General features: G+C 36.4%; 1 protein-coding gene across 2 annotated transcripts in view; it reads right to left on the reverse strand.

Moving 5' to 3' along the window:
* The window catches only part of PEAK1 (pseudopodium enriched atypical kinase 1), a 296,791-nt gene that overhangs the window by 144,437 nt on the left and 129,036 nt on the right, over positions 1-23,318 (reverse strand). The window contains exons 4-5 of one of the 2 annotated variants that reach the window (XM_017870410.1): positions 4,641-4,724; positions 1,432-1,591 (exon numbers count right to left, since the gene is read on the reverse strand). The gene's annotated coding sequence lies outside the window, so the exon portion shown is untranslated. The remainder of the gene's footprint in view (positions 1-1,431; positions 1,592-4,640; positions 4,725-23,318) is intronic. The other variant, XM_017870420.1, reaches the window with a different exon arrangement.

Here is a 23,318-nt window from a genome sequence, read left to right on the forward strand (position 1 = left end):
TTTGGTATATAATTTCTCCTGCCTTATACTTATCAACATGAAACAGGTTCTGCATTCCTTAGAATCATTAGAACTAGTACATGATGCTATTTGATTGACTTTTCACATCTCCTGCATTTCAAAGCAAGAAACTAGTTTCAGTCCGTCATACCCATTCACTATCAAGACATAGTGACTCAAGCAAACAAATGATTATCTCTCAAAATCAAATTAATAGAAATCCAATGAGTAAGAGTTATAATTGTTCACTAGGATTTCATTTAAAAATTGGAAATATTTGAATCTTTACAAAACATGAATTGAAATAATTCTGGCCTAAGACTAAGAGGATCTAAGAATGATAAATGATAAAGAATCTTAAGCCTTCATATAATTGCTTTCTACTCTACTTGAAATCAAATAGTATTTTCAATTTCACAAGAAGAAAAAATCTTATAATCCTTTAAAATTTCCCTCTCCTTTACTATTCTGGATTTTATAACTCCCAATTATTTCAAGATGATTTTCAAAAGGTAGAAAGAAAGAGAGGCAAAAGAGTAAATAAAGATTGTATTAAAGTAAGATATGTAGAGACTAGATGTCAAGTAAGGAAAACAAAACATGAAATAAAGTTCAAAAAATAACACCAAAAAACCCTTTGTATATTGAATAGGAACTACTACCTATGTTACTTGATTATTTCTATGAAACGAAAAAGTAATTGTTGAAGGATGAGAGGTAGGAGGCGGGACTTGACTCCAGAGGTGGGGCTCAGACACTGGACAAGATAGAGGACTAGCTAAAATGGTGATGTCAGGGGGAACAGCAGCCTTCAATCATGCCATGTGAATTTACTGTTGCCATGGCAACACCCAGAAGTTACTGCCTCTTTCCATGGCAATGACCCAATGATTATTACCCTTTCCCTAGAAATTTCTGCATAAATCATCCCTTAATCTCCATGCAGTTAAAAGAATGCATAAATATGACTGCAAAACTGTCCTGAGCTGCAAAAGTACCCCTGCTCTGCAGGAGCAGTCAAAGAGCTGTGATACCATTGGAGCTGTAACACTGCCTGTTCAATAAAGCTGTTTTTTTCTACCTCTGGCTTGCCCTTTAATTTGCCTTCGCAAAGCCAAGTTCCCTCATGGGTTAAGCTCTGCTTTGGGGCTCACCTGCCCTGCATCAGATGGACTAATAAATATACTAGTATTTTCCATATTCTTTCTCAAATAATCTTACATTTCTAAATTAAGTTTATAACTAGGGGAAAAAAAACTCTTGTGAGCAAACATTAAGGACCAAAGTCTGATTACACTAAGTAAGTTATAAAATTTTAAGCTTTATCTATAGTTTGGCATGTAAGTTAAACATTTAAACTTAAAAATAAATTCTTTCCAGTCATCTAAAATTCTTGGTGGAAATGTAACATGTTAGGAGAATTCTGCTTACCGTTTAAATCTGAAACACTTCATTCATTCTGGTGACAAAGGTGGTTTTAGCAGTTGGCATAACATTCCTTCCAAATTTCAAGGTGCTTTGGGTCTTTCCAAGACGAATGTCCTTTCTTCCTTGACTCTCATTCCTTAGTTTCTGAAGACAGCAATGTTAACTGCAAGAGAAAAAAACAGAGCAAAACAGGAGAGTAATATAGTTTCAAATATATTGGACATCTTTTCTTAGATATTCCCAATATCACCCTCACTCAACAGTTATAATTCATCTAATTCATTTAAGAAATATCTTCTTTACTTAGGTGGAGATACGCATAGAACCTCACACACTCAAGACCTCCCCATGGCATACCAAAGTATCAGTAACTTACAAGAACCGAAAGAGCACTGATGCACTTGAGATTTTCTAAGTCTTCATTTGATTGTTTTTGTAGAGACTTATTCTACTAGAAGTTTATGAATATTAATTGAATGACAAGTCATTAAACTCAAATGTTATAAAAATATGATACTAAGGGCCACAATGTCCAACTTCGGTATAACCTTTCTAAAATATTGAAAGCAGGTATCTCCAAATGTAAATACTTCACTAGCCACTTTGCAGTTTTAGTTTAGGCTCAAGTACGATTTTAATTTGGTTTTAAAATATCACCCAAAATTAAATACATCTCTACTTATTTCTGATTCTTGGGTATCCATTTTATGCATGTTCAAAACTGACCCAACCCCTAATTTGTTTCACTATAACACCAAACACAAGGAAAATAACTGAGTTACTGTACACTATATACAAGAGGATGTATATAGATTATATGCAAACACCACATTTTATATAAATAACCTGAGCATCTATGAATTTTGGTATGCATGGGGGATGGCCCTGGAGCCAATCTCCTGAGGACACACCAAGGATGACTGTAATTCTATTTATTATAATATTCTTTTGCTAGTATGATCATATATTATACTTCTACATATATTACAAAACCTCATAATGATACTATTCAACTTTTGTTTTAAAAAGTCAGCTTTTTTTAAAAGAAAGTGACAGAGAAAAAAAAAAAGAAAAGTCATTTGTATTTATCACTCTTGGTAGTATTCATTTCTTCCTGTAGAACTGAGTTTCCATCTGGTATCATTGCCTTTCAGACTTAGAAACTCTTAGTAGTTCTTATACTGTATGTCTATTAACAATAAATATCTAAGTTTTTAAAATCTGAAATTGTCTTACTTTACCTTCATTTTTCAATGATATTTTCATTGGATATTGCATTTTGATTTAAAGTTTTTTTTTCTTCTTTTTCCTTACAACTCTTTACTGATGTGATTCCATAATTTTTTGTCTTCGATTTTTCTGTCAGCTGTCAGTAATATTATTGCTATCCCGTATTTAATGCTTCTTTTGTTTTCTGGCTATTTTGAAGATTTTCTCTTTATCTTTGAACTTTATTTCTATTTTTTTGAGATGGAGTTTTGTTCTTTTGCCCAGGCTCAGGTGGCACGATACTGGCTCACTGCAACATCCACCCTCTGGGTTGAAGCAATTCTCCTGCTTCAGCCTCCTGAGTAGCTGGGATTACAGGCACCAGCCACCACGTCTGGCTAATTTTTGTATTTTCATAGACATAGGGTTTCACCATGTTGGCTAGGCTGGTCTCAAACTCCTGACCTCAGGTGATCCACCTGCCTTGGCCTCCCAAAGTGCTAGAATTTCGGGTGTGAGCCACCAAGCGTGGCCTAACTTTGGACTTTAGTAGTATGACTATTATATGTCTAGATTTGATTTTCTTTGTATTTATTCTACTTGGAGTTTATTGACCTTCATTCTGTGAGTTATATTTTTGGCCAATATGGGAAATTTTTAGCACTTATTTCTTAAAAAAAATTGTTCTGTCCCATATTCTCTCTTCCTCTTGGGGATTCCAATATATACATAAGTTTGACTGCTTATTATTTCACAGGTCATTGAGGATATGTTCTTTTTTAAAATTTTTTTCTCTTTATTCTTATTTTTTTATTTTCTAACCAAGTAAGCAGCAATGAGTATTTATTATTTTGTTTGTTTGTTTGTTTAAGAGGCAGGGTCTCACTCTGTCATCCAGGCTGGAGTGCAGTGGCATGATCACAGCTCACTGCATCCTTGACCTTCTAGGCTCAAGCAATCTTCCTGCATCAGTCTCTTGAGTAGCTGAGACTACAGTCACATGCCACCACGCTCTGCTAATTCTTACATTTTTTGTAAAAACTGGGTCTCACTACATTGCCTACGCTAGTCCTGAACTCCTGGGCTCAAGCTATCCTCCTGCCTCAGCCTTTCAAAGTACCAGAATTACAGGTGTGAGCCACCACGCCCGCTGACATACTTTTATTTATGCATCTTTCTAGTCAACCATATATGAATTATATACTTAGGAACTACTGTGTGAAAGGCAGTGTTCTAAGTACTAGAGAGACAATAAAAACGCAAGATCTCTGCTCTCATAGAGTTTACCTTCTAGGACAGATAGATGGACAAATAATAAACTGATTTCAGATATTCAATGTTCTGAAAAAAATAAAATTGAGTGTTACAAAGAGAATGGGAAGGTGAAGATGCTGTTTTAGATAGTATATATACTAAAACTCTCTGAGGAAGATGTGCCAAGTTGAAATTGAATAAAATGAGCCAGACACACGTAAAGATTTAGGAGTAGAATTTTCCAGATATAAGGCACACATGTCATAAGACAGGTAGAAGTATATAATGCTCTTAGAAAAAATGTTTCTAAATTATCAAAACAATTAATTAACAATTTGTGAGGAGAGATCTTAAATATCATACCATTACCATGCCCAAAATTTAAAAATTGGCCTGATTTTAAATCTATTTACTAATTATTCCTGTGTAATAACAACAATGAAATAACAATCATTTTAAATTGTTAACTTATTTTACTAACAACGGAAATTGTGTTTGGGTTCTGACTTGCCATTTATTCAAAGCTTCTGCCAGTACCAATCTTTATTTTTATTTCATATTTGAAAACAAAAGTTCTTCTCTCCCTGCATTAGAAAAGAAAGAAGTTGCCTTTCTGTTTTATTTCTTGACAGTGTTACGATGTTTTGGGAAAACATCATGAAGACATGCAAACAAGAAAAGTATTTCCCAAATATGCAGCCACATGCTGCTATGTCACCAACCATTTATGATGCAATAGCAGCACTCACCTAAATTAAACCTAAGCAGTTTCTTCCAGAACTTTCATGGTACTGGATTTTGGCTACTGGTAAAGAACAACATCAACTATACACCTTAAGGAGGAAGGAAAGAAAATACACTTATGGTTATAAACTATGAAATGCATAATAATTCTTCTAAAGTAGGACTTGAATTACCATTATGGATATAGCACCAAACAAAACAGTAGGGCACATATTTCAATCCTGCTTCAGATAGATATTAGAAAACAAATTCTGAGCATTCTAACAGGGGACTGACCAGTATGCTAAAGGACATCAGGTAGAATAAAGAAAATATGCTTTGAAATGTATTTTGTATTCTAACTGGCTAATAGGGTTATGTGAAAGACATTATAGAAACATAGGTAATGCAGAAAAGAGGCTATAGTCTCAAGATTGTGAACTAAGAGGAAAAAAATCCAGGATCTTGTAGGTGGGGACAGCATTAAGTTAAATATGAGGTGAAGGAACTTTCTGTTCATGAGTAACCAGCCAACTTCATCCAAAAATGACTAAATTCAGGATAAAGAACTACGTACTAATTTGGGAACATTAATAAGATAAGCATAATAAAACAAAAATAGGGAGGAAGGAATTTAGCCTTGCATGATTGAAAAATATAAAATGTGCAGGCTTGGTAGTAAGATAAATTAGACACTAGCCTAAATTTCCCAATTGGTTGAAGAAACTCAGACACTATAAATTATTTCAAACCTTTGATACTATATAATCTTTCAAAGCCCTACAGGCTAAAATTTGTGTGATCTTACTTACTTTGCTATTTAACTTAATAGTAGGGAATAGTTTCAGGAAAAAAACATCATATAGAATGGAAATACAATGGTCTACTAGGAATCTGACAGCTTACTGAGGAGATTTTTAAATCATAAAGTAGGGGTTGTCAAGCCTTTATCCATAGTTCAAATCCAACCTGCCACCTGCTTATATATGGCTTGCTAGGTAAAATAATTTTACGTTTTAAAGAGTTGAAAAAAATCAAAAGGAGAATATTTTGAGACATAAAAACTAGATGAAATTCAAATTTCATGGTCCATAAATAAAATTTTATCAGAACGCAGCCAGCTCATTTGTTTATAGATTGTCTACGACTGATTTTTTACCATAAAGGCAGAATTAAGTAGTTGTTACAGGAACTAAATGCCTACAAAGTCCAAAATATACATTATTTGGCCCTTTACAGATAACATTTGCCAAATTTCTAACACAAACTACATTCCACATGGCTATTCTCTAAAATTTTAGAATTCCTATTTTAAAAGACTAGATCAAATGATTTATTTTGGTCCTTACACTCTGATAATGCTATTCCTTCATATTTCTAATGAATGTTAATAATTTTGTATTTAAAATTAGCATCTCATAATAGAGACAATTTTTATATTCTCAAGAAATCAATTTTCCTGATTCATAAAATTTATTAAGTATGATATATCCTTTTCTTCTGATCAGTTTCTGATTTAGAGTTTGTAATGGGCTCTCTGATTTGAAAAATAAATAATAGTTCCCATAGCAGACACAGTTCATTTATAACAATACTGAGAAAAAGTACATCAATGGATAAGTGTTAAGAAACAATTTCCTGGGAGCTTCTGAATTCTGCAAAGGTGTTAGCATTAAAACCTATTCTAGAATGATTCAACTTCTGCTTCTGACCATGAGAGAGTAAACAGTGCCAGGACAATCCTCTCACCATAAACAATTAGAATACAGCATAAAATACTGGAAAGGACTATTTTCAGACACAGGCAGTGTAGTACTATGATCCCTAAGAAAACAGAAATAAGGGGAGTCCTACCATCAACTCAGGCTCTCAGCCAGAAAGAAATTTACCATTTCAGTCACAGGAGAAAGAACTTAAACAGAGCCTGGCAATCTTGTTTACTTGGAGAGATAGAAAAAAGTGCAAGGAGGCCAAGAAGGCTAGAATTTATGGGGCAGAATTCCAGAGAAGAGGGAGACAGCTAAAGTAATCTGAATAGGGTTCTCCTGAGCATTTAGCTAGATAAAAACGTTACATGAAGCAGGGCAAATTTTTTTTTGAGACCAGAGAAGAACATCTAAGGAAAAAATGTTACCAGAGAGTTACAATACAAAGATTCTCAGAGCTGACACAGGACCAAGAGTTCAACAAGCTCCCTTCAGCAAGAAGGGAGAAATCCAAATATACAAAGCAATCAGCAGGGACCCCAGAAGGGCCAAACCACTGAGATAGGGGCCTAGTATAAAGGCTACTCTAGATACGCCTGAAAGGAGTGTTTAAGCCTACAACTGAACAAATTAATCTGTACTTAACAAAAATGCTTTCTGGGAAGAAGTCCAACATTCTTTAAAGATACACAACAAGATTAAGGATTCAAGTATTTAAATTCATAAATATTTATCATTTAATAAAAAAGTTACTGGACATAGTAAGAATCAGGGAAATGTGGCCCATAACCAGAAAAATATCAGTCAATAGAAAGAAACCCAGAAATGATAGAAATGATAGAACTGGCAGGCAAAGACATTAAAAGGGCTGTAATAACTAGGCCCTATATTCAAAGACATAAATGAAAAAAGGATATAGTAGAGAGAGAAACAGAAGATTTTCAAAAGAACCGAAAATAACTTCTAGAGATAAAATATATAGAGAGAAATGAATATTTCACTAGATAGATAAGCAGTAGTTTATACACAGAAGAAAAAGAAGGTAGTGAATTTGAAAACACAGCAATATAATTTACCAAAAACGGTCAGAGAGAAAAAAATGACTGTGAGACAATGGAAGAATACTGTTGTAAAGGTCTTACATTATATGAGAAATGGTATAATATTATGTAATGGTAGATTATAATAAGTTAAAGAGGCATATATAATTATAAAGGAATCAGTAAAATAAGTAGAACAAAGCCAATAAGGAAATGACTGAGCCAATAGTGGAGGTTAGATAGAATGCCAAAGCTTACTGAATTCAAAGGAAGCGTTAATAGAAAACAAATAGAAAGATGGTAGATTTAAACCCAATCAAATTAGCAACACATTAAATGTAAATCATATAAATATTTCAATTAAAAGACATAAAAAAGTAAGAACCAAACATATGCCGTCTATAAGAGTCTCACACTAAAAACAAGAAAGTAAGTTAAAACTAAAAGGATAATTAGTCAGGCATGGTGGCGGGTGCCTGTAATCCCAGCTACTCCGGAGGCTGAGGCACGAGAATCACTTGACCTGGGATGTGGAGGTTGTAGTGAGCTGAGATCATGCCATTGCACTCCAGCCTCGGTCAACAAGAGCGAAACTCTGTCTCAAAAAAGAAAAAAATAAATAAGAAGTAAAAGGACAGAAGATATGCCATGCAAACTGAAATCTTAAGAAAGCTGGAAGAGCTGTAATTATACTAGACAATTATACTAAATTAAAAAAGATACATGTTATCAGAGATACTGAGGGACATTTCATAATGATCAAGGGGTAAATCATTTGAAGACAGAACAATTCTAAATGTGTATGCACACAATGCTAGACCTACAAAATACACAAAGCAAAAACTGACAGAACTGAAGGGAGAAACAAACAATAACAGTTGGAGACATCAACATTCTCTCATTAACTGAAAGAATAAATATGATGACAAAAGTGCAGCAAGGATAAAGAAGACTTAAGCAGCACTCTCAACTGAATTGCAATCTATAAAATATTCCAATCGACAAAAGCAAAATATAAATTTTTACAATGCCCATGAAACATTTGCCAAGACAGACTATGCACCAATTGATAAATAGGTCTTACAAATTAAAAGAATTGAAACTATACACAGTGCCTTATCACAATGGAATCAGAATTCAATAAGTGAAAGATATCTAGAAAATTCCCAAATATTTAGAAATCAATTAGGGGCCAGGCGCAGTGCCTCACGCCTGTAACCCCAGCACTTTGGAAGGCTGAGGTGGGTGGATGACCTGAGGTCAGGAGTTCAAGACCAGCCTGGCCAACATGGAGAAACCCCATCTCCACTAAAAATAAAAAATTAGCCGGTGTGGTGGCGCATGCCTGTAATCCCAGCTACTTGGGAGGATGAGGTAGGAGAGTTGCTTGAACCTGGGAGGCGGAGATTGTGGTGAGCCAAGATCATGCCACTGCACTCCAGCCTGGGCAACAAGAGCGAAACTCGGTCTCAAAAAAAAAAAAAAAAAAAAAAAAAAAAAGAAATCAAGCAATATATTTCTAAAATAATCTATGGACAAAATAAGAAATTATGAGAGAAATTAGAAAATATTTTGAGCTAAATGAAAACTCAACATATAAAAGTTTGTAAAATGCCGTTAAAAAGGTGCTTTGAGGAAATTTATAGTTTTCTATTCCTTTATTAGGGAAGAAAAGGTCTAAACTCAATTATCTAACCTCACACCACAGGAAGCTAGAAAAAAGGAGGAAATTAAGCCAAAGTAAATGCAAAGTTAACAAAATAACAAAGAAGGGAAATTTAAAAAAAAAGATATCTGAAAACAGAGAAAATCAATGCAACCAAAACTGTTATTTGAGAGAAAATTAATGAAATTGGTAAACTTGTAGGTAGACTGAACAAGAGAAGAAACAGAAAATCACCAATATTAGGAATAAAAGGAGAGACTATCACTAAAGAATCTACAGACATTAAAAAAAAAAAGACTACTATAAATGATTTTATGCCAATACGTTTGACAACTAAGATAAAATGGACAAATTCCTTAAAAGATACAGATTACCAATACTGACTTAAGAGGTAATCTGAAATCTATGAAACAAATACTACAACTATTAAATAATTTTAGTAAGATTGCAGAATAGAAAGTCAATACACAAATATCTATTTTATTTCTATAGCAACAAGCAGAAATTTAAACATTCAAGTACCATTTATAGTAACATTAAAAACATGAAATATTAAATTTATCAAAGAATTAGAATTTGTAAAACCTTCCCACAAAGAAAACTCCGGGCCAGGCGCGGTGGCTCACGCCTGTAATCCCAGCACTTTGAGAGTCCAACTCAGGCAGATCACGAGGTCAGGAGTTCGAGACCAGCCTGACCAACTTGGTGAAACCCTGTCTCTACTAAAAATACAAAAATTAGCTGGGTGTGGTGGCACGCACCTGCAATCCCAGATATTCAGGAGGCTGAGGCAGGATAATCACGTGAACCTGGGAGGCGGAGGTTGCAATGAGCCGAGATTGCGCCAGTGCACTCCAGCCTGGGTGATAGAATGAGACTCCATCTCAAAAAAAAAAAAAAAAAAAAGGAAAAGAAAGAAAACTCTAGCTCCCAAAAGATTTGTTGGTGAATTCTATCAAACATGTAAATGAAAAATACCAATCCCACATAAACTCTTCCAGAGAGTAGAGAAGCAAACACTTCCAAACTGATGTTATAATAACCAGTATTGGATTGATTCTAAAACTAGAAAAAAAATTCAAAAAAGAACCCTAAACCACACATCAATATCCCTCATAAACACAGATACCAAAAAAAAAATTCTTAAAAATAGCAAATGAAATTCAGCAATATATAAAAAAGAACGCAAGGTTGATTTTACATCTCAAACAAATTAATGTAACCATTGTATTAGTCCATTCTTGCATTGCCATAAAGAACTGAGACTGAGTAATATATGGAGAAAAGGGGTTTAATTGACTTGCAGTTCCACATGCTGTACAGGAAGCATGGCTGGGCAGGCCTCAGGAAACTTATAATCACAGCAGAAGATGAAGAGGAAGCAGGCACATCTTCAAATGGCAGAGCAGAAGAGCAAGAGAGAAGGAGGAAGTGCTACACACTTTTAAATAATCAGATCTCGTGAGAACTCACTATTACGAGAACAGCAAGTCGAGAAGTCAGTCCCCATGATCCACTCACCTCCTACCAGGCCACTCCTCCAACAATGTTGGAGCATTACAATTTGACAAACTGGAGGATTACAATTTGACATGAGATTTGGGTGGGGACACAGAGTCAAACCATGTCAGCCATATTAACAGAATCAAAGAGAAAACCAATATTTTCATTTCAATAAATAAAGATTAAAAGCATTTAACAAATTTCAATACTTATTCATAACAAAACTTTGGGAAATGCAGAATAGAAAAGAACTTCATTAATTTTAAAAGGGCATCTGTAAAATATACATAGCCAACATCATACTTAGTGAAAAACCAAATGATTTTCTCCTAACATTGGGAACCAGGCAAAGATGTTCACTTCTGTTCAGCATTACAATGGAGGTCATAACTAGTGTAATGAGACAAGAGAAAAATAATGAAAAGCATAAAGATGGGAAAGAAAGAGGTTAAAATGTCTTTATTTACAGAAGACATGATTATATGCATAGAAAATCCTAAGGAAACCTACAAAAGAAATACCACAACTGTTGAGTGATTTTAGCAAGATCACAAATTAGAAAGTCAGCATACAAGTATCTGTTCTATTTCTATATCTAACAACAAGTAAAAACGTTAAATACCATTGGTAATAGCATTAAAAAACATGAAATACTTGAGTTTAACAAATTATGAATCTAACAAAATATGAGAAATGCTTATAAAATGCTATCTTAAAAAAACACTGCTAGGACAAATCAAAGAAAACTGAAATAAATGAATACATCAGGTTAACAGATTGGAAGACTCAACATTATTAATGTGGCAATTCTTCCCAAATTAGGTCTACAGATTCAATCCAACACCAATCAAAATCCTAGGTTTTATTCATAGAAACATACAAGCTGGTTCTAAAATATATACGGTATTTGTCTTTCTGTGCCTGGCTTATTTCTCTTAACAGAATGTCCTCCAGTTCCATCTATGTTGTTACAAATGAGAGGATTTCATTCTTTTTTATGGTTGAATAATATGCCATTGGGCATATGTAGCACATTTTCTTTATCCATTCATCTACTGATGGACACTTAACGTTAAGTGAAATGTGCCAGCCACAGAAAGTCAAATATTGCATGTTCTCACTGTTACAAGACAGTTTAAAAAATTGATCTCAAGGAAGTAGAGAGGAGAATGATGGTTACCAGAGGCTTGGAAGGGTAGTGGAGGGTGGAGGATAGATGGCTGGTTAATGAGTGTAAAAATATAGTTAGAGGCTGGGCGCGGTGGTTCACGCCTGTAATCCCAGCACTTTGGGAGGCCGAGATGGGTGGATACTTGAGGTCAGGAGTTCGAGACCAGCCTGGCCAACATGATGAAACCCGGTCTCTATTAAAAACAGAAAAATCAGCCAGGCATGGTGGCGCATGCCTGTAATCCCAGCTACTTGGGAGGCTGAGGTAGAGGTTGCAGTGAACCAACATCACGCCACTGCCTAGCCTGGGCAATAGAATGAAACTCCATCTCAAAAAAATTTTTTTTTAACTCCAAAATATAGTTAGATAGTAGAAATAAGATAATAGTGTTTGGTAGCACAAAAGGGAGACTATAGTTAACAATAATTTAATGTATATTTCAACATAACTATAGGAGTAGATTCAGAATGCTACCCACACAAAAAAAATGATAAATGTTTTGAGTTGATGGAGATACCAATTACCTTGATTTGATCATTACACATTGTATGCTTGTATCAAAATATCACATGTACCCCACAAATATGTACAACTATTGTGTATGCATAACAATTTTTAAAAATGTATATGAAAACCCAAATGAAAAAATAATTTTGAAAATAAAGAATGAAGTATGAATACTTCTAATAACTGACCTCTAGATTTATAACTAAGCTAGAGCAATTGAGATAGTTTGATCATGGCCTGCAGATAAACATACAAATGGAACATAATAGAGAATACAAAAATAGACCTACAAGTATATGCTACATTGATTTTCAACAAAAGTGTCAAGCTAATTCAATATAGGAAGATAATCAACAAATGGTGTAGAATAGGATATTTACCTGGCATGAAAATGAACTCTCCCTTTACCTCACACCATATATATAAACTCAAAATGCATCATAAACCTAAGAGTGAAACTAAGAAACATCAAGAAAAAAGAAAAAGGAAATGATGTTATGACCTTAGGATAAAGAGAAACCATAAAACACAAAACAGAACTCACCTCATAAACTGTAATTTATAAAATTATAAACTTCTGCTGTTTTAAAAACAGAATTAGAAAAATTAAGTGGCCAGTAAGTACATGAAACAATTAAAACCATAAGATACCACTTCATATACACAGAAAAGATAAATGTAGAAAGACTGACAATTTCAAATATTGGCAAGAATGTCGAGCTGTGGTGTCTCTGTCAGTAGTTACTGTATTGGATGATGCAAATACAGAAAATTTTTTATTACTGCAGAAAGTTCTATAGGACAACAATGATGTAGAGTATCTGAAATGCTCATAAATTGCTGCTAGGAATGGAAAATTTTATCAACATTTTTAAAAAGTTCGGCAGCTTCTTCCAAAGTTTAAAATAAAATTTAAAAACTTACCAAAGAACCAAATAGTTTCGCTCCTAGGTATTTACTCCACAGAGTTGGCATCATCAGAGGCCTAGTAGGAAGCTGAAACTCCCACCCCTACCCACAACAGGTGCCTCCTGCCAAGTGTCACTGGAGGATGATTAGGACCCTGAACTTATTCCTCTACCTGACAGTAATGAGGCAACATCCTTTCCCCCTGCCAGTATACTATCAAAAGAGACCTGCCGAAACAGAAGACTTAAATGAAATGCAAAATCTCATGACATAATGTCCAAAATGTCTAGGTTTTGACCGAAAACCATTTGCCATATCAAGAATCAGGAAAATCATAACTTGAATGAAAAAAGACAATCAATGGATACCAACACCAAGATAACAGACATAAGAATTATCTTACAAGGGAGGAAAAATGGCAGATGGGGGCAGGACTAACTTCAGCTCCCAGTTGGATGGATACAGTAGCATGTGGAGACCCACATCATGAACTTCTGCTCCAACAACTACCGCAGGAACATACCAGGAAAGTCGAGATAATCCACAGACCCTTTGAAGGAGCTGGATTGCTGCTATAGGCTCTGTAGGACAGCCAAGGAACTGTGAGTCAGCTAGTTTTCTCAGTGGGGAGGCTTATAGCCTGGGACAAAGTTCTCAGCCCTCCTCTCTGGCTGCCTGGAAATCAACTCGTGTTGTTGGTTGGGGGGTACAGTGGGAGTGGGACCAGGCTTTTGGGCTGTAGACTGCATGGGAGCTGTGTGAGGGCTCTGGCTGCAGGCTTTCTCTACTTCCCTGGCAACCTGTGTGATGCAGCAGAGGCAGCCATAATCTTCCTGGGAACATAACTGCACTTGCCTGGGAAATATACCCCCATCCCCTACAGCAGCCACATCAATTCCTGCCCAAGGAGAGTCTGAACTCAGACACACCTAACCCTGTCCACATCTGATGGTCCTGCTGGTAGCTGAAGACGAATGATATAACCTCTTGAGAGGTCTATGGCTCCAACCTCCACCTCATCCTCCCTATACTAACGCAGTTGATATGCTCTTGAAAGCAGCACCTCCTATCTGGAGGCCAACCAACACAAAACCAGCTCAGGTCACAAAAATACAACCAGGAACCCTCACAGTATCCACTTCATGCCCCTGCTACCTCCACCAGACCAAGTGTTGGTATCCATGGCTGAGAGACCTGAAGACAGATCACATCATAAGACTCTGCAGATACTCCCCAGTACCAGCCCAGAGCCTGATAGCTCTGCTGGATGGCTAGATCCAGAAGAGAAACAACAATCACTTCAGTTCAGCTCTCAGAAATTCCCATCCCTATGGGAAAGGGAAGAGCACCACATGAAGGGAGCAACCTGTGGGACCAAAGAATCTGAACAGCAGCCTTTGAGTCCCAGATCTTCCCTTTGATACAGTCTACCCGAATAAGAAGGAACCAGAAAAACAATTTTTGTAATAGATAAAACAAGGTTCTTTAACACCCCCAAGAGATCACACTAGCTCACCAACAATGGATCCAAACCAGGAAAAAAAATCTCTGAATTGCCAGAAAAAGAATTCAGAAAGTTGACTATTAAGCCAATTGAGTAGGCATCAGAGAAAGGTCAAGTCCAAGAAATAAAAAAAAGATACAGGATATGAATGGAAAAATCTCCAGTGCAATACATAGCGTAAATAAAAACTAATTACAACTTCTGGAAATGAAGGGCACACTTAGAGAATTGCAAAATGCACTGGAATGTCTCAGAAATAGAATTGAACAAGTAGAAGAAAGAACTTCAAGCTTGAAGACAAGGCTTTTGAATTAACCCAATCTGATAAAGACAAAGAAGAAAAAAGAATTTTTTAAAAATGAACAAGCCAGGCACAGTGGCTCATGCCTATAATCCCAACACTCTGGGAGGCTGAGGAGGGCAGATCACTTGATGTCAGGAGTTTGAGACCAGTCTGGCCAACATGGTGAAACCCCGTCTCTGCTAAAATACAAAAATGAGCTGGGTGTGGCGGTGTGTGCCTGTAATCCCAGCTATGTGGGAGGTTGAGGTAGGAGAACCACTTGAACCTGGGAGGCGGAGGATGCAGTGAGCTGAGACTGCGCCACTGCATTTCAGTCTGGATGACAGAGCAAGACTTCATCTCAAAAAAACAAAAACAACAACAAAAAAAAAAACAAAGCTTCTAAGAAGTTTGACATTATGTTAAATGACCAAATTTAAGAATAACTGGTGTTTCTGAGGAATAAGAGAAATCTAAAAGTTTGGAAAACATGTTTGAGAGAATAATTGAGGAAAATTTTCTTGGCCTTGCTAGGGATCTAGACATCCAAATACAAAAAGCTCAAAGAACTCCTGGGAAATTTCATTGCAAAAAGATCACCACCTAGGCACACAGTCATCAGGTTATCTAAAGTCATGATGAAGGAAAGAATCTTAAGGGCTGTGAGGCAAAAGTATCAAGTAACCTATAAAGAAAAACCTATCAGATTAACAGCAGATTTCATAGCAGAAACCCTACAAGCTAGAAGGGACTGGGATCCTATCTTTAGCCTCCTTAAACAAAAATAATTATCAGTCAAGAATTTTGTATGCAACAAAACTAGGCTTCATAAATGAAGAAAATATATGATATTCTTCAGACAAACAACTGCTGAGAGAATTAGCCACTACCAAGCCAGCACTACAAGCACTGCTAAAAGGAGCTCTAAGTCTTGAAACAAATCCTCCAAATATACCCAAATCGAATATCCTTAAAGCATAAATCTCACAGGACCTATAAAACAACACCACAATGAAAAAAAAAAAGTTATTCAGGCAATAAATAGAACAATGAATAGAATCTCAATACTAACTTTGAAAGTAATGGGCCTAAATGCTCCACTTAAAAGATAAGAGAATGGCAGTAACCATTCTCTAATGGCAGTATTGAGATGTGAGGTACTATTCTATTCATTGTTCTATTTATTGCCTGAATACCTTTTTTTTTTCATTGTGTTGTTGTTGTATAGGTCCTGTGAGATTTATGCTTTAAGGATATTCGATTTGGGTGTATTTGGAGGATTTGATGAGGAGGGAAGGTCTTTTATTGGAGAGTATAGAGTACAAGCAGATCATTCTGTCTCAGAGGTGCTAATAAAATTAGAAGACCCTTTATTTTCTAGTAACGAAGTTATAAATATCAGCTTGTTCATCCAAGCCACTGGCTGAGGTGTTAGGGAAGAGGAAGAGGGTGGTAGAGGAGATAAGACAGTAGGGAAAGACAAGGGCCCGTGCTCTTAGTGGGGAAAACTCTTGGAGCCATTCTCTTTTTTGAGCTTTGAACTCTGAAACCATTGTCGGCAGGGTTCAGTCACTGACAGCACAAGTTTCACTGAATTGATCTAAGAGTTTAGTGATTTCAAAAGCCTTGGTCTCAGGAGAAGATTAAACTTCCATATTGGGCAGTGGTTCACTTTAAAACACACACACACACACACACACACCCCACCTGGCTAATTTTTGTATTTTTAGTAGAGACGGGTTTTACCATGTTGACCAGGCTGGTCTTGAAACTCCTGACCTCAAGTGATCCACCTGCCTCAGCCTCCTAAAGTGCTGAGATTACAGGTATGAGCCACCATGCCCAGCCAGGAAATAGAAATCTTGTACAGCTCTTATAGTAGAAACCTGATTATTCCAGAGATGAGAGTGCTATCTAGTGATCATCTACACAAAGCTACTAAGTAAAGTCAAATGTTTAGAGCCCATAAAAGATCACATAAAACCAATAACAAGAATATTGCAAGCCAGCCCACACTGTCTGAAAGAAGTTTATAGAGTCCACTTGAGTGCATTAAAATATTTTGTGTTCCTTGTTAATTCTAAAATAACAAAAATTTAACAGAAACATGGAATAGGAACAGGTTTTAGAATAAGAAAAGGCTTCAGAAATCATTTGATTATCCCCTTTCATTTTGCAAAGTGAAACTAAGGGTGTGAAGCTACATCTTCAAGTGTTGTATAGGTGGTAACACAACTAAGATTAGAATACACTTTACATATCTATTAAATAATTGAAGCTAGAATTTGAAAAGTTGTGATGGGAAATTATTTTATTTTGTTGCTAATTTTTAAAATTTATATACAGTAAAACTGACCCTTTTTTTTTGAGATGGAGTCTCACTCTGTTGCCCAGGCTGGAGTACAGTGGCATGATCTCAGCTCACTGCAGCCTCCGCCTCCCATTTTCAAGCGATTCTTGTGCCTCAGCCTCCTGAGTAGCTGGTATTATAGGTGTCTGCCTCCATGCCCAGCTAATTTTTGTGTATTTACTAGAGACCAGGATTTCACCATGTTGGCCAGGCTGGTCTCAAATTCCTGACCTCAAGTGATCCACCTGCCTCAGCCTCCCAAAGTGCTGGGATTACAGGCATGAGCCACCGTGCCTGGCCCAAAATTGACTTTTTAAATAAGTTCTGTGAGCTTTAACACATATATGGATCCATATGACTACCACTACAAACAGGAAACAGTCCCATCACCCTAGAAAACTTCTGGCTGTCCCTTTTTAGTCAAAATCTCTCCCTACATCTAACAATTACTGATCTGTACTTCATCATTATAGTTTTACCTATTCCAGAATATTGTATAAATGGAATTTTTTTCCCTAGCCAAACTGTATCCAGCTTTATTAAAGATACTTAACATAAATAATCATGGTATTTCAGGCAGGACGTGGGCAGAGAATCATTAACAGTATACATACAACAACTTTCAAACTCCCTTCTTCAGTGGACTACCAAAAATCAGAAAGCCTCTATAAACCCAATGAAGTCTTCATGTGATGCTGTGAACAGGGAAAGTTTAGAGTGAGATTGACATTTCACATTTAGAATGTTGTTTAACAACTTTTAACAAGCCAATCCTGACTCAGGAAGTGAAATGAAATGGCAGAATTTATCTGAAGATCCACAGTCTAGAAACGGAACCACTGCTTTTTTGAGGGGCTCCGTCTCAGTGGTATCACTGGAACATCCAGATTGTCTGAAACACTGGTAACCAATTATTGGGGGTCAGATCCCAGCAGATGTCTGGGTTTAAGGGAGTTAAGTCTATGCTGAAAGGTGGAAAGGGAGAAAAGAACCTAAAAACAAATTTGTTTTTCCATCCCACAGGCTTTTGTGCCAAGGAGGCCATGTGTGTCTAAGTCAAGGAGTATGATTAAAACCCTCAGCAAAATTGGTAAAGAAGGAACATACTTTAAGGTAATAAAAACCATCTATGACAAGCCCACAGCTAACACTATAATGAATGGGGAACAGTTGAAAGCATTCCCCCTGAAAACTGGAACAGGACACGGATGTCCACTTTCACCACTTCTATTCAACACAGTACTGGAAGTCCTAGTCAGAAAAATTAGACAAGAGAAAGAAAGAAAGGGCATCCAAATTGGCAAAGAGAAGTCAAACTGTCGCTATTTGTTGATGACATAATCATATACCTAGAAAACCCTGAAAGACTCATCCAAAAAGCTCCTGAACTAGTAAATGAATTCAGCAAAGTTTCAGGATACAAAATTAATGTATACAAATCAGTAGCCCTGCTATACATCAACAGCAACCAAGCTGAGAATCAAATCAAGAAATCAACCCTTTTTATAATAGCTGTTAAAACAAAAACAAAAACAAAAAACTTAGAAATACACTTAATCAAGAGGTGAAAGTGAACAGGAATCTGTTGTATTTATACATATTTTTCACCCTTCTGTCATCCTTCCTTCCTCATTATCCACGATTCCTGGATTATTTGAGATCTTTTTTCATTTCCTTTCTGCTTAGAGAATTTTCTTTATTCTTTTAGAGCAGGTATGCTAGTGAGAAATTATCCTTTCTCTATAAATATTTTTATTTTTTTCTTCATTGCTGTAGGATATTTTTGCTGGATATAGAACTCTGAGTTAACAAGTCTTTTCTCCTAGCACCTGAAAGATATCGTGCCAGTTCCTTCTGGCTTCCATGGTTTTAATGAGAAATTTACTGTCGTTAAACTGTTTTTCCCCTCTAGGGAAAATGTTATTTTTCTGTTGCTGCTTTCAAGATTTTTTCTGTCTTCAGTTTTCAGAAGTTTGACTTTGATGTGTTTTGGCATGGATTGATTTGGGGTTTACACTGTTTGGGGTTTACTTGGCTTCTTGAATCTGTAGGTTTATGTCTTTTGAGAACTTTTCAGTCATATTTTTTCAAATTATTTTTCAGTTTTGTCCTTTTTCTCCTCTCCTTTTGAGACTCTGATGACAGGAATGTTAGTCTTTTATTATAGTTTCACGAGTCACCAGAGTTCTGTTATTTTTTGGTTTGTTTTCTTCCTATTGTTCAGACTGGCAAATTTCTATTGTTTTACTCTTTAGTATACTGATTCCTTCTTCTGTCACATCCATTCTGCTATTGAACCCATCCACTGACATTGATTTCAGTTATTGTAATTTTGGTTTTGTAATTTCATTATTTACATTCTATATTTCTCTGCTGAGACTTTCTTTACTCAGGCTTTCTGTTCTTTTCATTTGTTTCCAGTATGCTGGTAATTGCCCGTTGAAGCATTTTAATGGTGGCTGCCTTAAAATCCTTGTGAGATAACTCTTTTCTTTCTTTAAAAAATACATTTTTTTCCTTTTGTTATTTTAAATTTTATTTATTTATTCATTTATTTATTTATTTATTTGAGACAGAGTCTCACTCTGTCGCCCAGGCTTCACTGCCATCTCAGTTCACTGCAACCTCTGTCTCCCGGGTTCAAGTGACTCTCCTGCCTCAGCCTCCTGAGTAGCTGGGATTACAGGCGTGTGCCATCACACCTGTCTAATTTTTGTATTTTTAGTAGAGACAGAATTTCACCGTGTTAGTCAGTATGGTCTTGATCTCCTGACCTCATGATCCACCCGCCTGGGCCTCCCGAAGTGTTGGGATTACAGGCGTGAGCCACCACACCCAGCCTCAGTTATTTCTTAAAATCTGTGTATAAGTGGACCCACTTGATTTAATTCATGTTGTTTAAGGATCAACTCTACATTACCAAGATGTACATATTTATTTTATTTTTGGAATTTTGTCTTATTTCAATAGGTTTTGGGGGAACAGGTGGTGTTTGGTTACATGAATAAATTCTTTAGTGGTGATTTATGAGATTTTGGTGCACCCATCACCCTAGAAGTACACGCTGTACCCAATGTGTAGTCTTTTATCCCTCATCTCCCTCTTCCTCTTCCCCCAAGTCCTCAAAGTTCATTGTATCATTCTTATGTCTTTGCGTGCTCATAGCTTAGCTTCCACTTATGAGTGAGAACATACTATGTTTTGTTTTCCATTCCTGAGTTACTTCACTTGGAATGATGGTCTCCAATTCCATCTAGGTTGCTGCAAATAGTTTCCTTTTCCTACTTTATGTTTTTGCCTCCTTTGTCAAGGATCAGTTGACTGTAAGTATTCACTTTATTTCTGGATTCCCTATTCTGTTCCATTGGTCTGTGTGCCTGTTTCTATTCTAGTACCATGCTGTTTTGGTGACTATGGCCTTATAGTATCATTTGAAGTTGGGTAATGTGATGCCTCCAAATTTGTTCTTTTTGCTTAGTCTTGCTTTGACTATGTGGGTTCTTTTGGTTCCATGTGAATTTTAGGATTTTTTTTTTCTAGTTCTGTGAAGAATGGTGGTGGTATTTTGATGGGAATTGCAGTGAATGTGTTGATTGCTTTTGGCAGTATGGTCATTATCACAATATTGATTCTACCCATCCATGAACATGGGATGTGTTTCTATTTGTTTTGTCATCTATAATTTCTTTCAGCAGTGTTTTGTAGTTTTCCTTGCAGAGGTCTTTCACTTTCACCTCCTGATTAAGTATATTTCTAAGTTTTTTGTTTTTGTTTTTGTTTTAACAGCTATTATAAAAAGGGTTGATTTCTTGATTTGATTCTCAGCTTGGTTGCTGTTGATGTATAGCAGGGCTACTGATTTGTATACATTAATTTTGTATCCTGAAACTTTGCTGAATTCATTTACTAGTTCAGGAGCTTTTTGGATGAGTCTTTCAGGGTTTTCTAGGTATATGATTATGTCATCAACAAATAGCGACAGTTTGACTTCTCTTTGCCAATTTGGATGCCCTTTCTTTCTTTCTCTTGTCTAATTTTTCTGACTAGGACTTCCAGTACTGTGTTGAATAGAAGTGGTGAAAGTGGACATCCGTGTCCTGTTCCAGTTTTCAGGGGGAATGCTTTCAACTGTTCCCCATTCATTATAGTGTTAGCTGTGGGCTTGTCATAGATGGTTTTTATTACCTTAAAGTATGTTCCTTCTTTACCAATTTTGCTGAGGGTTTTAATCATACTCCTTGACTTAGACACACATGGCCTCCTTGGCACAAAAGCCTGTGGGATGGAAAAACAAATTTGTTTTTAGGTTCTTTTCTCCCTTTCCACCTTTCAGCATAGACTTAACTCCCTTAAACCCAGACATCTGCTGGGATCTGACCCCCAATAATTGGTTACCAGTGTTTCAGACAATCTGGATGTTCCAGTGATACCACTGAGACGGAGCCCCTCAAAAAAGCAGTGGTTCCGTTTCTAGACTGTGGATCTTCAGATAAATTCTGCCATTTCATTTCACTTCCTGAGTCAGGATTGGCTTGTTAAAAGTTGTTAAACAACATTCTAAATGTGAAATGTCAATCTCACTCTAAACTTTCCCTGTTCACAGCATCACATGAAGACTTCATTGGGTTTATAGAGGCTTTCTGATTTTTGGTAGTCCACTGAAGAAGGGAGTTTGAAAGTTGTTGTATGTATACTGTTAATGATTCTCTGCCCACGTCCTGCCTGAAATACCATGATTATTTATGTTAAGTATCTTTAATAAAGCTGGATACAGTTTGGCTAGGGAAAAAAATTCCATTTATACAATATTCTGGAATAGGTAAAACTATAATGATGAAGTACAGATCAGTAATTGTTAGATGTAGGGAGAGATTTTGACTAAAAAGGGACAGCCAGAAGTTTTCTAGGGTGATGGGACTGTTTCCTGTTTGTAGTGGTAGTCATATGGATCCATATATGTGTTAAAGCTCACAGAACTTATTTAAAAAGTCAATTTTGGGCCAGGCACGGTGGCTCATGCCTGTAATCCCAGCACTTTGGGAGGCTGAGGCAGGTGGATCACTTGAGGTCAGGAATTTGAGACCAGCCTGGCCAACATGGTGAAATCCTGGTCTCTAGTAAATACACAAAAATTAGCTGGGCATGGAGGCAGACACCTATAATACCAGCTACTCAGGAGGCTGAGGCACAAGAATCGCTTGAAAATGGGAGGCGGAGGCTGCAGTGAGCTGAGATCATGCCACTGTACTCCAGCCTGGGCAACAGAGTGAGACTCCATCTCAAAAAAAAAGGGTCAGTTTTACTGTATATAAATTTTAAAAATTAGCAACAAAATAAAATAATTTCCCATCACAACTTTTCAAATTCTAGCTTCAATTATTTAATAGATATGTAAAGTGTATTCTAATCTTAGTTGTGTTACCACCTATACAACACTTGAAGATGTAGCTTCACACCCTTAGTTTCACTTTGCAAAATGAAAGGGGATAATCAAATGATTTCTGAAGCCTTTTCTTATTCTAAAACCTGTTCCTATTCCATGTTTCTGTTAAATTTTTGTTATTTTAGAATTAACAAGGAACACAAAATATTTTAATGCACTCAAGTGGACTCTATAAACTTCTTTCAGACAGTGTGGGCTGGCTTGCAATATTCTTGTTATTGGTTTTATGTGATCTTTTATGGGCTCTAAACATTTGACTTTACTTAGTAGCTTTGTGTAGATGATCACTAGATAGCACTCTCATCTCTGGAATAATCAGGTTTCTACTATAAGAGCTGTACAAGATTTCTATTTCCTGGCTGGGCATGGTGGCTCATACCTGTAATCTCAGCACTTTAGGAGGCTGAGGCAGGTGGATCACTTGAGGTCAGGAGTTTCAAGACCAGCCTGGTCAACATGGTAAAACCCGTCTCTACTAAAAATACAAAAATTAGCCAGGTGGGGTGGCACCTGTAATCCTAGCTACTCACCTGTAATCCCAGGAGGCTGAGGTTAGAGAATCACTTGAACCCAGGAAGCGAAGGTTGCAGTGAGCTGAGATTTGCCATTGCACTCCAGCCTG

The sequence above is a fragment of the Rhinopithecus bieti genome, unplaced genomic scaffold (genome assembly GCF_001698545.2).
Source record: "Rhinopithecus bieti isolate Rb0 unplaced genomic scaffold, ASM169854v2 scaffold_662, whole genome shotgun sequence".
Taxonomy (NCBI): Eukaryota; Metazoa; Chordata; class Mammalia; order Primates; family Cercopithecidae; genus Rhinopithecus; species Rhinopithecus bieti.